This window comes from Alexandromys fortis, unplaced genomic scaffold (genome assembly GCF_014885135.2).
Source record: "Alexandromys fortis isolate MF-2015 unplaced genomic scaffold, M_Fortis_MF-2015_v1.1 scaffold_55, whole genome shotgun sequence".
NCBI classification, from domain to species: Eukaryota; Metazoa; Chordata; class Mammalia; order Rodentia; family Cricetidae; genus Alexandromys; species Alexandromys fortis.
Window position 1 is genome coordinate 6,708,008 of NW_026067936.1, and position 14,725 is coordinate 6,722,732.

Genomic DNA, 14,725 nt, shown 5'->3' on the forward strand with positions numbered 1-14,725 from the left:
AGTGGACGCAGACGAAGGAGAGGCCAGTTCTAAATTAGCTTTACTCAGCTACTCCTTTTATTTATTTTCTATTTTTTATTTATTTATTTATCTATCTATCTATCTATCTATTTATTTATTTATTTTGGTTTTTCGAGACAGGGTTTCTCTGTGGTTTTGGAGCCTGTCCTGGAACTAGCTCTTGTAGACCAGGCTGGTCTCAAACTCACAGAGATCCGCCTGCCTCTGCCTCCCGAGTGCTGGGATTAAAGGCGTGCGTTACCACCGCCCGGCTCAACTACTCCTTTTAAACAGCGAGGGACTCCCAGGCCTGCCTGGGAACAATCTCACAGCTGCCCTTTCTCCCACCCCTTCCCAGCAAAGCTGAGGCTTTGAACTTGCACACTAAACTAAACTTTCTGACCCCTGCCATACTCCACGTGTGCGGCATCTTGGAGGCACCCTTCCCACAAAGGCCCTCTGCTGGTTGTAGGCAGATGAAGCCTTCATTCCAGGCCAAGGGTAGGTAGCTCTGCCCTCCCTCCCCTGTGCTTGAGGGGAAGACCGCCCTTTGTTGCCCTTTGTTACGTGGTCTCTTCTTGATTATACTGGGATCTTCAGGCAGAAATTAGCTTTGTTTGTTAGTTTTAGAGACAGGATCTCACCACCTAATGTCCACACTAACCTTGAACTAATAATGGTCCTCATGCCTCATAAGCAAACACAAGACAGTTGGTTTTCAGTATTTTATCTATATATTTTATTCCAACTGAATTGAAGTTCATTTGAGTTGTATAGTCTTTTTGAAAAAATGAAATTTATGCCCTTGCAATGCTGAAGCACGCATGGGCAGCTTGTATATGGTGGTCCTGTTGAACTTGTCCATATTGGCGTCAATGGTCTAAGTTGATGAGAATGACTGAGCAAGTCTTTTCCTCAATGTATAGTCTTTGGGCCTGGTTTATTTCCATGTATGGGGCTAAAGAGATAGCTCAGCCATTAAAGGCTAGGCTCACAACCAAAAATATTTTCATGTGTGATTTTTCTTATTTGCAACATTTTATTCTTAATAATAAGGTTTAAAATAAAAATATTTTATTTATGGATATGTGTTTATTTATGCTATATGTGTGGATAGCCATGGAGACCAGAGAGGATGTCGGAGCCCTTGGAGATGAAGTTCAGACAGGCATGAGCCATCCATTATGAGTGCTGGGAACTGGGTCCATCTAGAAGAACAGCAAGTGCTCTTAACTGCTGAGCCATCTCTCCAACCCCCAAATTCCCAGTCTTTTATAAACAAAAGAGTCCACTGCCAAGAATCAGTGATGACATGTGGCTGTTTTCGGAAAATACGGATATTCTTCTCTTCGTTATGAGATGTAGCAGAGTAAACAAAACTAAGACTGGAATCCGAAGAGTGAGTTTAAAGTCAGCCCTCCTCACCTTAGCTAGGAATTCCCAGTCTAGCTCCTCAATTTTTTCCCTTTCTTTTATAAAATATTATGAAGGGTATGTATGTGAAAGAGTGTCTTGTGTACCCCAGATCTGGCTTTGAACTCAATGTGTATTCAAGGCTAATCTTAAATGTGTGTCATCTTGCCCAGCTAGTTCCTCAATGTTTCTAGGTTCAGTTTTCCCTGATGGGGAGTCAAGGATGCTTGGGCGAATGTGTAAGGAGAGAAGGAGGTCCTGAGCGGATCCGTGTAGTCGACAGATGGGAGACCCACCTGATTCTGCTCTTCTAGACATGTAACTGTGTGTCTGTCCCTTCTTTATTCCTCATCACCTGAGTCAGGTCAAGTCCTCAGCTGTGCTGGACGCGTTGTCCCTCCTCTATCAATAGAGGTAATAGGACATGCCGCGGAATGCAGTCAAGGCAAGCATGTGGAAGAATGGACATGAAAGCCTCCAAGTTGTAACAGTTATGAGCTCTCTTCACATCTCAGGTAATCGGGAGCCATGCAAACAAAGGGACTGGATAAAAAGACTGCAAGACATACGGAATGGGCTCGGTGGCAGCTCAGTGGGCAAAGATGCTTATTACGCAGTGTGAAGACCAGAGGTTGGATTCTTGGCACCCATGTAAATGGCAGGAAGGTTATGGGGTGTCTCACCACACTGTGTAATCCTAGTGCTTAGGAGGAGACCCTCAGGGCAAGTTAAGCAAACTAGGGAAATTCATGAGCTCTGAATACAAGAGACCCCTGCCCCATTATATAAGGTGAAGAGGGACCAATGAAGACACTGATGTCAACCTCTGGCCTCCGCATGCTTACACTCAAACGCACACATACCTGGCAACATACATTAGTCCACACACATACGCATGGAGAGAAAAGAAATCAAAACGTGTAGCTCGTTATGCAATCCCAGCAGTCGGGAAGCAGAGATCGGAGGACTGCTGCAAATTTGAGGCTAACCTGGTCTACGAAGTGAGTTCCAGACCAGTTGGGACTGCATAGCGAGACCCAGCGTCAAAAGACAAAAGACTTGAGGAGACAACAAAAGAGCCGTCTGAATGAATGCAGCTGTTGTTTTCCTTGCTGACCATAGCTGTACCATAGGACTTCAGTCAGGATTTGCTCTACTTCAGTGGAAATAGGGGACATCCACTGAACATGCCGTCCATAGAGAACCTGACATGGGTAATCGTTCTCTGTCAAATGCATTCACCAGCTAGCACTTGTTTACGGGGTGCCTTGTAGACAGCAGTACTGTTCCAGTGACCGAGCACTAAATGATTTCGACCCCCCCCCCCAGGGTATTGGGTCCTGAGAGACACGGCTATTAAACAAACATGCATATCCACAACCACCATCAGCCAGGCAGTGTCTGTCTACGCTAAACTGAGCTGGGCATGGGATAAAGTCTTTCCGAGCAGGAGGGGTCTCAGCTAAGGACAGAAGCATGGCAGGAGATAGAGTCGACACAGAAGGACAGATAGAAGAACTTGGAGGCCCAACAGATGGTAGAGTGAAGGAAAGCAAATTCCATGTATCTGGAGCACAGCAAGCCAGGGAGAAGAAGATGGGATTCAAGGGACACAGGAAGACCATGTAGGGCCGAGCAGGAGTTTCAGTTATGGCAATGAGACTTAAATAGAGAAATGACAGTGTCTGAATTTTTAATAAAAATAAAAGTGTGGGAATGAATGGAGAAAAGTCAGGTTGAAGCCTTGTTAAGTGGGCTTGGCATGAGACCGTAAGGAGAGCAAACGGGAGAGGGGACTGGGAATGTAGCTTAATGTAGAATAGTTGTTTAGCATGGGGAAACCGCGGATTCAGTCCATAGCACTGGAAGAAGAAAAGGAGGAGAAAGAGGGAGAGAAGGAAGAGGAGAAAGAACAGAAGAGAAGGAGGGGGAGGAGGAGGAGAATTTAAGGCATATTTTAGAGGTAAAATAAACAATAAAATTTTCTGATAGGTTGCATGTGGGAAGAGAGGGGATTAAACTCAGGTAGTCTCTGATGCTGAAGCCTGTACTTCCTAGGTGTGTCCACAAGACTAGTGAGGCCAAAGAAGGGAATCAGTTGGAACTCCTGTAGAAATGGCATTTTAATACTCAGCTGTAGCTTTTAAATAATGTTCCTCTCAGAAAGTACCGGGGCTCTCTGGAGAAATGGCTGATGCAATCTTGCCGTTTCTGGAAATCCGGGAAACATTCCAAGATTACGTGACAAGGGACATAGTAGCCAAACTGAAAAGACTTCTGTTGGCAATAGTCTGGTCAACCTAAGTATAACTTTTGAAAAAAACTCATTACATCTACAGAGTTCCTTGAGACCAGATGAGACTGACAGGAACAGCAGGGAGCAAGCGCTGGGTGTTGATTGAAGGCCACTGGCGCGCTAGGCTCATTACTGTAAACACCAGTTCACGAAGGGAAGGAGTCAGGCATTTTCCCTGCCTTCTCCATGCGAGCGGCATTCCGGGTGATCAAATAACAAGCTACAGATGGAAAGGCCTACTTACAGAGTAGTTCCCATTAAAAGAATGCCAAAGGAAATAAAACTAGAAAATTCCCATTTCATAGTCTTAATGAAGTCACGAAATTAAGCAACAGTCACGGTATGGTTCTGTTAAAGCCACCAGGGCAAAGAAGATGTGGAAATCTATAACAAATCTACCTCTCCAAAGAGTTTCAGGAGTTTCCCTGGTCTCTCCCTAACCCCAAAAAGCCCCACCCATCAAGACTTCTCTCACTCTCCTCCTCCACATCACTCTCAACCTGCCTCAGGTGCCCAGGCTGCTTTATCCCTTCAGGGTCCCATCGCCCATCCCCCCCTCAGCCCACTCCCACCCCCAGTTTACCCAGGAGCTCTCTTCTATTTCCCCTTCCCAGGAAAATCTATGCATCCCTCTTTGGGCCCTTTTTGTTATCTAGTTTCTCTGGGGCTATGAATTGAATGTTGGTTATCCTGTCTCTGACTCCTAATATCCACTTATGAGTGAGTACATGCTTCTCTTTCTAGGTCTAAGCTAACTCACTCAGGATGGTTTGTTTCTCTAGTTCCATCTATTTGCCTGAAAATTTCATGATGTCATTGCTTTATTTGAAATAATTTATTTGTTTTTATTTTATGTGCATTGGTGTTTTGCCTGCATGTATATCTGTCTATTTGTGTGAGGGTGTCAGATTTGGGAGTTACAGACAGTAGTGAGCTTCCCTATGGGTGCTGGGAATCGAACCTGGGTCCTCTGGAAAAAGCAGTCAATGCTCTTAACCACTGAGTCATCTCTCCAGACCCTGTCGTTGTTGTTTTTAACAGCAGAGTAATACTCCATTGCGAAATGTACTACATTTTCTTTATTCATTCTTCATTTGAGGGGCATCTAAGTTGTTTCCAGGTTCTGGATATTACAAATAATGCTGCTATGAACATAGTGGAGCAAGTGTCCTTGTGATACGATTAAGCATCCTTTGAATATATGCCCAAGATTGGTAGAGCTGGGTCTTAAGGTAGATTGATACCCTTTTTCCTGAGAAACTCTCATACCGATTTCCAAAGTGACTGTACAAGTTTGTCTTCCCACCAGCAATGAGTGTTCCTCTTACTCCACATCCTCTCCAACATAAGTTGTCATCAGTGTTTTTGCTCTTAGCCATTCTGACAGGTGTAAGATTGTATCTTAGAGTCATTTTGATTTGCATTTCCCTGATGACTAAGGAAGCTGAACAATTCTTTTTTTTTTAATTGATATTTACTGAGCTCTACATTTCTCTCTGCTCCCCTCCCTGCCTCTCCCCTCCCCTCCCCTCTTCAACCCTCCCCCAAGGTCCCCATGCTCCCAATTTACTCAGGAGATATTGTCTTTTTATACTTTCGCTGAACAATTCTTTATGTGTATTTAGACCATTTAAGATTCTTCTGTTGAGAATTCTCTGTTTAGACCTATATCCATTTTTTTTAAATTGGATTATTGGTATTTTGATGACCCCAGTTAAGACTCCTAGCAATAGAGGAGCGGGGGCCTGAACTGGCCATCTACTATAATCAGATTGGTGACTACCCTAATTGTCATCAGAGAGTTTTTATCCAGTAACTTATGGAAGCAGATACAGTGATCCACAGCCAAGCATGTGGGGCAAACTGCAGGAGTCCTCCTGAAGAAAGGGAGGAGGGATTAAACGAGCCAGGAGGACAAGGTCATGATGAGGGAACCCACAGAGACAGCTAACCTGAGCTGGTGGGAGCTCATGGACTCTGGACAGACCAACAGTTAGGGAGCCTGAATGGGACCAACCTAGGCCCTCTGCATGTGAGTGACAGTTGCGTAGCTTGAACTGTTTGTAAGACTCCTAGCAGTGAGACCAGAACCTGTCCCTGGTGCTTAGCTGGCTTTTACCTCTCCCAGTCTTGATGCAGGAGGAGGAACTTGGTTCTAGAGAAACCTGATGTGTCATGTTTTGTTCAAACCCATGGGAGGCCTGTTCCTTTCTGAATGGAGACAGAGAAGTGGATGGGGAGTGGGAGAAATGGAGTTCGGGGTGAATGGGGTGGGGAAGGAATGGGAGGGAAGGAAGGAGGAGAAACTGGTCAGTATGTAAAATAAATTTTAAAAATGTTAATTAAATAATATGGTTAAAAAAAAGCTACACCCCAAGCCAGAAAAGTGGGATTTAGAGGAATAAATTAAATGCTACCAAGTGAAAGAAATTGAAAGAAGAACATAGCTCAGAGAGCATCTGCCTAGCATGTATAAGGCCTGAGTTTGATCCCCCAGAAACTTACAAAAATACTAAGAACAAGCAGTATGCTAAAAGCAGTTGTCGGAGACTTTCTAGGACAAATGGCCCTGTTTATTTGCCTTGTACGTACTAACCATTAGCTGTGCCACTAAGTCATACCTCTCAAAACAACATTAAAAAAAACAAGCAACTAATATATGGCTGTGGGGGTAGCTAAATGGTAAATCACTTACCTCACATGGTGATAAAGCTGAATAAAGAAGCAAGCAAAATAACTCATTGTAAAGTCTGAAATATTGGAGAGGCATAACCAAGTGCCAACTTTCTCTAATTACAGAGAACTCCTGATAGAGACTGACAGGTAGGGAAACTGGGCATGTACAACTGTACCACGGGAGAGTCTGTTGTTCTTTTTTAAACATTTTGTATCACAGAGCAATAATATAGTTGCTAGAAGAACCAGGAAGAACTCGCTCTCCATGAAACTGAGCATTTGGGCACAGTAAAGAGAATTGCTGAAAAACAGGAGGCCAAGGGACAACAATTGGAGGGGTCTACAGAAAGCAGACAGCAGGAGCTGACCTTGTGGGAGAACGAGCTTTGGGATAGATCATGTCCTACCCTAAAAAAAAAATTGACTGCAGCAAACACAAAATGGAAGCATGGAGCCAAAAGGGAAGCTAAACAGTCCTGGAGCCTTGAGGGTGAAAGGGGCCGTGGGAGATGAGATGAGTTTCTATCATAGGAAGGAGGCCGAGTTAGCCCAGTTTCCAATATGGGTTCCCCGCTAGCTCTTCTGATGGATAGTTCATGTTCACGGCACTCTTTAGTTTATAAGTATAGTCTCACTTTTTCAAAGATTTTTGTTTCGCTATGATTCTGACATGCTTTGACTGACTTTCCAAATACAAATTTCTGTGTGTTCGTGATAAAGGGCTTTTGAGTACAACAGGCCTAGAGTCTTAGGCAAGGACCTAGGGTGCTGGACACAGTCACCAAATAACAGCCAGGGGTAGTGACTCGTGGTTTTGTTGTCTCACACCCATGGAGATTAGAGCTGTAGACTGCTGTGGGTGTATGCAAAGTGAAAATTTATTAGGGAGAATTCCAGAAAGAAAAAAAAATGTGACTTTGAGGAAAAGTGAGAAATTATTGGAAAATGAGATAAGGTCCCAACAAAGGGTTGGGTTTCCAAAAAGGAAAAAGCCATTTTTTTTGTCTTGAATTTTTGTAGTCATAGCAGAAACTGAGGTCATTGCTATAGGGATTGATCAACTCTAGTTATCATGAGGGAAGCCAATGGTGGACCCATACACTAGGCACGTTGTCCTGGCCTGGGGAGATAAATCACATGCTGTTTATGCACTGCCCACCAAGTCAGGGGTGGTGGAATCCCCCTCCTGTCCAGCTTTGACTCCGATTTTGTGAGCTATTGACCTTGGCTCTCTGCTCATCACTTGACTGGTATTTCTGCCTAATGTTGCGAGTGAGTCAGTGCTATTGGTTATTTTAAGCTCTCTTTGTTCCTTATGGTGACTCCAGTTATTCTTACTTAACTCTTTGTCTACAAGGTGGTCTGCAGCTTCTTGAAACAGGTGGAGGCATTTTTAGAAGCTATGGCTACCTAGTCTGTTACAATCAACTACATTAGAAGCTAGGGCATAAGCTGCGAGTCTTTAATCCCAGCACTCGGGAGACAGAGGCAGGAAGATCTCTGTGAGTTTGAGGACAGCCTGCTCTACAGAGCAAGTGCTAGTATAGCCAAGACTAGTACACAAAGAAACCCTGCCTCGAAAAACCAGAAAAGAAAAAGAGGAAGGAGGAGGAGGAGAAGGAGGAGAAAAGAAGAAGGAAGAGAAGGAGGAGAAGGAGGAAGAGGATGAGGAGGAAAAAAGAAGGAAGAGGAGAAGGAAGAGAAAGAGAAGGAGGAGGAGGAGAAAAAAAATATTTTATTTGGGCTATAGGCCCTCTCATTCATCTTCCTCGGTACTCCAGACCCTGCCACTTCAGCCCTTAATTTTCTTTTAAATCCAGTCTTTGTCCTGTGACATAAGTGAACAACCTTACTCTTTCAGTGTACCGTGGAGAGTGACAGTGGGCCACATGAATCAAAGTAGTGGCCCAACCTGCAGTTTTCACTATGGGCCCTACCCCCCCTACTAAATACAGGGCATATCTCCTATCTCACTAGTATGTTCTTCAAACTAACTAGTGAATCCTTGAGCCCAACGCTGTCTTTACAATGAATGTTAAAGTGCTTACGGCCCCATATGAAAAACGCTATAGTGGTTGTCTTGTTCTGTTACCAGACCAGGTTTGTGTCACCAGCGAAACGGTACAGCAGTCACTGAAACAAAATGTACTCACGGGCAGCCCAAAACAAGCAGACAGGAACCCCAAATCTTAAGCGCTCCTCCCTGGTGATAATATCTAGGGGTACTTACAAGACAGAGACAGGGTGGTCTGGAAAGTGTGGGAACAGGCTATGGTGTTACGCTCGTCACGGGATGCATGCCGAGAACTTGGCATGGGCACTCTCAGGTTGGCACTTCGGCACAAGTGAAGGGTTCGTGTTTTCAGCCTATGCGAACTACCTCTGATTTCCTGGGGGCGGGGGCGGGGGGCGGGCAGGAAATTGCCACCACGACCCCGGTGTCAGGTGATATCCCCAGCAAAGCTAACGGATAATGACAAATGGCTCAAAGCAAATGTGACCGGAAGACTTATTCAGTGCTAATTGCTTAGAGTATTTCAAAACCTGCTATGAACCATGTTTGGGCCACAGAGACCTTGACAGCCACCCGAGGAATAGCGTCATGTTTCGATCCCTTGTAGTTGCTATTCTCAGGAGAATAAAGAAACTATTGCTCCTTTAGACTTTCTCTCATTTTGCTTTTCCTTATGAAGTTAATTTTAACCCAAAAACTGTTTTAGTGTTTGGTTTGGATTTTTATTTTTTATTTTTAGAGCCAGGTTTGGTGAGAGAATGCAGTCGAGGTGGGGCTTGAACTATTGGTCCTCTTTTGTCAACATCTCTAATGCTGAGTGGACAAGTTCGTTCCACCGCGGCCCCGAACTGTTCGGGGGATATAGTCCCTGGAAAGCTGAGAAGTCTTCCTGGATGCTTAGGTAAGCGCTTCCTGCAAGCGATGGTAGTCTTCTGTTTCCCGTCACAGGAATATCTAAAATGTAATCCCTTTATACATGAATGCACTTGATACCTATTTTAGATAAGTACATGAATGTATCTACGTCCACAGTGCGTGAGTGACTGGTAAAAGCTGAGGTCATCTAGTGCCTGCCTGGCTTGTGTCCGTAGTCTTCTCAGCCAGCCTCAAGTCAACACTGTCTGCTCTGCCCCTCAGAGAAGACATCAGCTACCTGTGCTTGTTAATCTAGGCTTCACCTTTGACCTTCGCATGAGCCTACACAAACCTAGCACTGATATTCTTTTTTTTTTTTTTTAAAAAAAAAAGCACTGTTATATACACATAGCCCCACATTACCTTGTACATTGTCCCTGCACCATTTAGCAAGGTTACATCCATTTAGCTTCACATCCCCCCCCCCAAAAAAAAATCAAAACACATGGCTGAAGAGTCCTCAGGCTAGTGTGGTGTGACACCAAAATGACTGCTCTTTGTCCTCGAGTTTTTGCTGTATGAACCAAAAGCTACTTATTTATCCTTGCGGTCCAGAGCCCCCCCCCCCCTTTTTTTTGTTTTTTCGAGACAGGGTTTCTCTGTGGCTTTGGAACCTGTCCTGGAACTAGCTCTATAGACCAGGCTGCAGGGCCCATATCTTTACATATAATTATTTGCATTTGATAGTTGCATTGATTCTTTTCCCACCTTTCCATAGATTTCAGTGTGTTCTACATCTATGAAGACATCTCGCTGGCCCTTATCACTTTTTTTTTTTTTTTTTTTTTTTTGGTTTTTCGAGACAGGGTTTCTCTGTGGTTTTGGAGCCTGTCCTGGAACTAGCTCTCATAAACCAGGCTGGTCTCGAACTCACCCCTTATCACTTTTTAACTGAAATTTAATGTACAAACCATAATATTCCATTTTAGGGCAATCATACCACTACCACATTCAGGACATTTTTAGCATCCTAAGAGCAAACCCCGTAAATGTTCTCGTTTATCATCCACTTCCCCCTCCTATCTCCTAGGAACCACTGGTCTTTGCTGTGACATTATTGATACGGGTACTCTGGAGATTTCACGTCAGGAAAGTTATAAACATGTGCCTTTATCACTGGCTTATTTTGCTTTGCATAATGTCTTGAAGGGTCATCCATGTTGTAGTGTGCGCCAGAATCTCACAGCTGAGGGCACAGCTCAGGGATGCAGCATGTGTCTGGCATGGGTAAGGCCGCAGGTTCAATTCCCAGCGCTAAACATGCTCACCAAACAAAACGGAACAAACCAAAAACTTTCATTAATTATGGCTAAGCAAAATCCTACTGTGTGTACTATAAACAAAGACTGTGCTCCCTCTTCCTAGCTGCCCAGACCTGAATAGTCACACAGAAATTATATTAATTATAACACTATTTAGCTGATGGCTCAGACATATTTCTAGCTAGCTCTTACATCTTATATTAACCCATTTCTATTAGTCTATATATTGCCATGTGGCTGTGGCATTACCTCATTTTCTACATGTCTTTGTTTCTTCGGTGGCTAGTTGGCATCCCCTTGACTCTGCCTACTCTCTCTCTCTCTCTCTCTCTCTCTCTCTCTAAATATCAGTTTAGATTTCCCACCTGGCTTTACTCTGTTAAGCCATTGGCCAAAACAGATTTATTCATCAACCAATAAAAGCAAAACATATACAGAAGGACCTCCCATATCAATGTATCTATCATCCTTTATTTTTCTCGCTAGTTTTTTGTCATCATAGTGAAGTAGCGATGGTAGCCAACTTCTGCAGAAGAAGAGAGGTTTGTTTCATCGTTGTGCCGATTCTAGTACGTAATCTATTGGCCAGATTGCGTTGGACCTGTGGCGAATCATCCAGGGAGTTCATGGCAGAGCACAATCACTCACCTCAAAGGCTTGTTTGGATGTGAACTATTATCCCAAAGTTCCACATGACAAAAACTTGGTCTCTAACTTGAGGCACTGCTTAAAGGTGGTAGAACCTTTCAAAGGAAGGCCTGGCAGGAAGCGTTTGGATCATCAGAGGCCTGGCTTCAAAGGAAACATTGGAGATATGGTTCTAGTCATTCTTCCTGCCTCCCACTTGAGTGCACACACACACACACACACACACACACACACACCTGCCTGCCTGCCTGCCTGCCTGCCTGCCTTTCCAGATGCTACAGGAGGAGCAGTCTTTTTCATTTTTTCCCACCATGATCTACTGTGTTACCACAGACTCAAAGGCATAGAACATCTGGGACCATAAACCAAAATAATCTTTCCTTCCTTATAAGAACAGTCTCACTCCAGGCAGTGGTGGCTCACGTCTTTAATCCGAGCACTTGGGAGGCAGAGGTGGGTGGATCTCTGTGAGTTCGAGGCCAGCCTGGTCTACAAGGGCTAGTTGCAGGACAGCTAGGACTGTTACATAGAGAAACCCTGTCTTGAACCACCCCCCCCCAAAAAAAAGGTCACACCAGGCAGTGGTGGCATATGCCTTTCTTTAATCCCAGATCTCAGGAAGCAGACGCAGGCAGACCTGTGAGTTCGAGGCCAGCCTAGTCGGGAGAGTTCCTTTCTGTTATGTAGAGAAACCCTGTCTTGGGAGCAGGGGAGAACACCCTCAAGTATTTAACACAGTAATGCATGCCTGACTGGAAAAACCTCCAGGATCACTCAGGGAAACAAGCCTTTGATATGGGCCTTAGGTGATGTCTGCCCTATGAGCTATCTTTATCCATTTTTTATCTTTATCCATTTTTTTCTGTTGAACTGATTTCACTGCCTAAGAAGATTGTAGCTGTGAACATTCATGTCCAAATTTCTTTTAAAATATTTATTTATTTATTTATTGTGTATACGATATTCTGTCTGTATGCATGCCTGCAGGCCAGAAGAGGGCACCAGACCTCTTTAAAGATGGTTGTGAGCCACCATGTGGTTGCCGGGAATTGAACTCAGGACCTTTGGAAGAGCAGGCAATGCTCTTAACCACTGAGCCATCTCTCCAGCCCTCATGTCCAAATTTTTGTATCAGTTCAAGAATTTAGTTGTCTTGGTTATATATCTAGGAAGAGAATTGCTGAATCCTGTTCAACTCCGTTAAGTCTGTTTAATTCTCAGAAAAGCTGTCAGACTGTTCCACAACATTTTCACCACTTCATTCACCACAGTGCAGGCATTTCATATTCTCTCCCAGATTCCTCAAGTCCTTGCCAAAAGTTTCCAGTTTTGTTGTTTCTAGCCATTCTAATGAATGTGACTTCATAATTCTCTCCTTCCTTCCTTCCTTCCTTCCTTCCTTCCTTCCTTCCTTCCTTCCTTCCTTTCGAGTCAGGCCTTCATGTAGCTTCATGGGATGCTAGGGATTATAGTTCATCGTCTTGTGCATGCTAGGCACACATACCCCCCCAAATAAACTGCATTATTTATTTAGCCGAGGCTGGCCTGGATCTTCCCGTCTTAGTCTCCCAAATGCCTGATAATAACTATGTAAGGCATTTACATGATTCCAAAGTCAAAACTGTGTGTGTGTGAGAGAGGGGGGAAGTGTCTAGCTTTCATTCCTCTTCCTGCTTTCTTATAGAACTAGAGTCATAAGCCCAGGGATGGGACCACCTACAAATGCTGGGCTCTCCCCCATTAATCATTAATAGAGAAAATGCCTGACAACTGTATCTCATGAAGGAATTTTCTCAGCTGAAGCTCCTTCTTCTCCAATGACTCTAGCTTGTGTCACGTTGTCACAAAATAAGCCAGTACACCCTACGTGTAATTATTTTTATGAGTTTGTTGTTTAGGTTCCATTTCTAAAAAAAAAAATGTGTACATTTTTTGCTATCTATTTTCCCATCTTTTTTACAAGACAAAATTTATACTGCGTCCCCATCTACTCCTTTCACTCATTATATATCCCAGAGTTCCACAACATTACACAAAGATTGCTCTCTTTTTCTCAGTGCAGCTGTACCGAGCTGCATTGTGTGGATGCAGATCCATGCAGCTTCAATGCGTGCATGGACCGTGATCAATTCAGTCTGTCCTCTGTGTGTTGGACATGGAGGTTCGGGATACACTTGTTGCCTGGCTACATTGTGCCAGGCACTAGGAGTAAAGGCAAGGCCAACTCTGGCTTCAGGAAGCTCAGCGAGAGATCTCTACAATAAAGAGCCTTCCTTAAGTCCAAGAGGACGCCTGGATCCACTGAAAACAAGGGGCACATGTTACCAAGAAGAAACGTCCCACACAGAATGAACACAATAACCTCTTATTGACCAGCATCATGTTGCACTTGGGCCTTTGTGTGGGAAGGTTCTTTTGGATGTGTTTAACAGTGATTGATCAGGAGTGCCACCAATTGGTCAATGTAGGAAAAGCCAAACGAAAGAGACCTTGAGTTAGGATTCTAATGAACAAATTTTCTAGGAAAGAAGAAAGGCAAGTTAATGCTAGTGCTGTGGCCTAACCACACGAGTGACATCTGTATGGCCTTTAGGCCAATCAGATGCTGTCCTAAGCATTTAGGTGCATTAAACTTATAAATAAATTCTCCCAACAGTCCTAAGAAGTGGGAACTCTCATTATCTAAAAATTTCCCCAATGCAGAAATTAAGACACAGAGATCGGAGCTATTGCACTTATGCAAAATGTCACACAGGAAAAAGGGGGGGCAGTTAGGCATCACAGAGTAGTTGCAGACAGTGCACCAAGAAGTGCCATGTTGGCTGGAGAAATGGCTCAGCCCTTAAAGGCTGGGCTCACAACCAAAATATGGCTCGGCAGTTAAAGGCATGCCATGACTAACAACCTTCACAAACTCAAGTTCAGCGAACCAGACTTTCTGACTTCCACAGGGTCCAGGAATGCACGAGATACATGGTTAAACGTAAGAACTAAATATTTACAAAAAGAGAGTAATTACTTGTAACAATAATCTCTATTAAGAGAAGTGTATGCTCTTAGGAGCATATGAACATCCTTTTCTAGCTTCTACAGACCAGATGCACAGGGGCGATACACGGATATGCTTATGGACTAAACAAACACACTCATTACAATCTTCCTTAAAAGAAGTATACTTATAATAATGTACGTTCTAAGGCACCCAGAATTAGTGACTGAGCTTAAAATTCAAACCGAAACTAAGGATCCTCTTAAGTTCACGTCAGATGGGTAATGTGCCCACGTCGTAACAAGGTTTAATGGGCGGCACATGTCACGCACTAGCGTGAAACCCCAATCATCACGCTTATGAACCATGAAAGGATCAGGTTTCCTGCGTGCGAGATGAACAGTCAAGTCAGTCCTACAGGTTTTTCAGAGAGGGCGACTGACATAGTGCGGCCCTATTTAGCTTCTGCACACAAAATCTCGTACAATTATAATCTACTGGGGAGATTTTTG

At 43.9% G+C, this 14,725-nt stretch overlaps 1 non-coding gene across 1 annotated transcript; it reads right to left on the reverse strand.

The window, feature by feature from the left end:
* Positions 1-14,484: 14,484 nt before the first annotated feature.
* Positions 14,485-14,589, reverse strand: LOC126504504 (small nucleolar RNA U13). The gene has a single exon (XR_007592626.1). It is a non-coding gene; the product is annotated as a small nucleolar RNA U13 (small nucleolar RNA).
* Between the last annotated feature and the right edge of the window lie 136 nt (positions 14,590-14,725).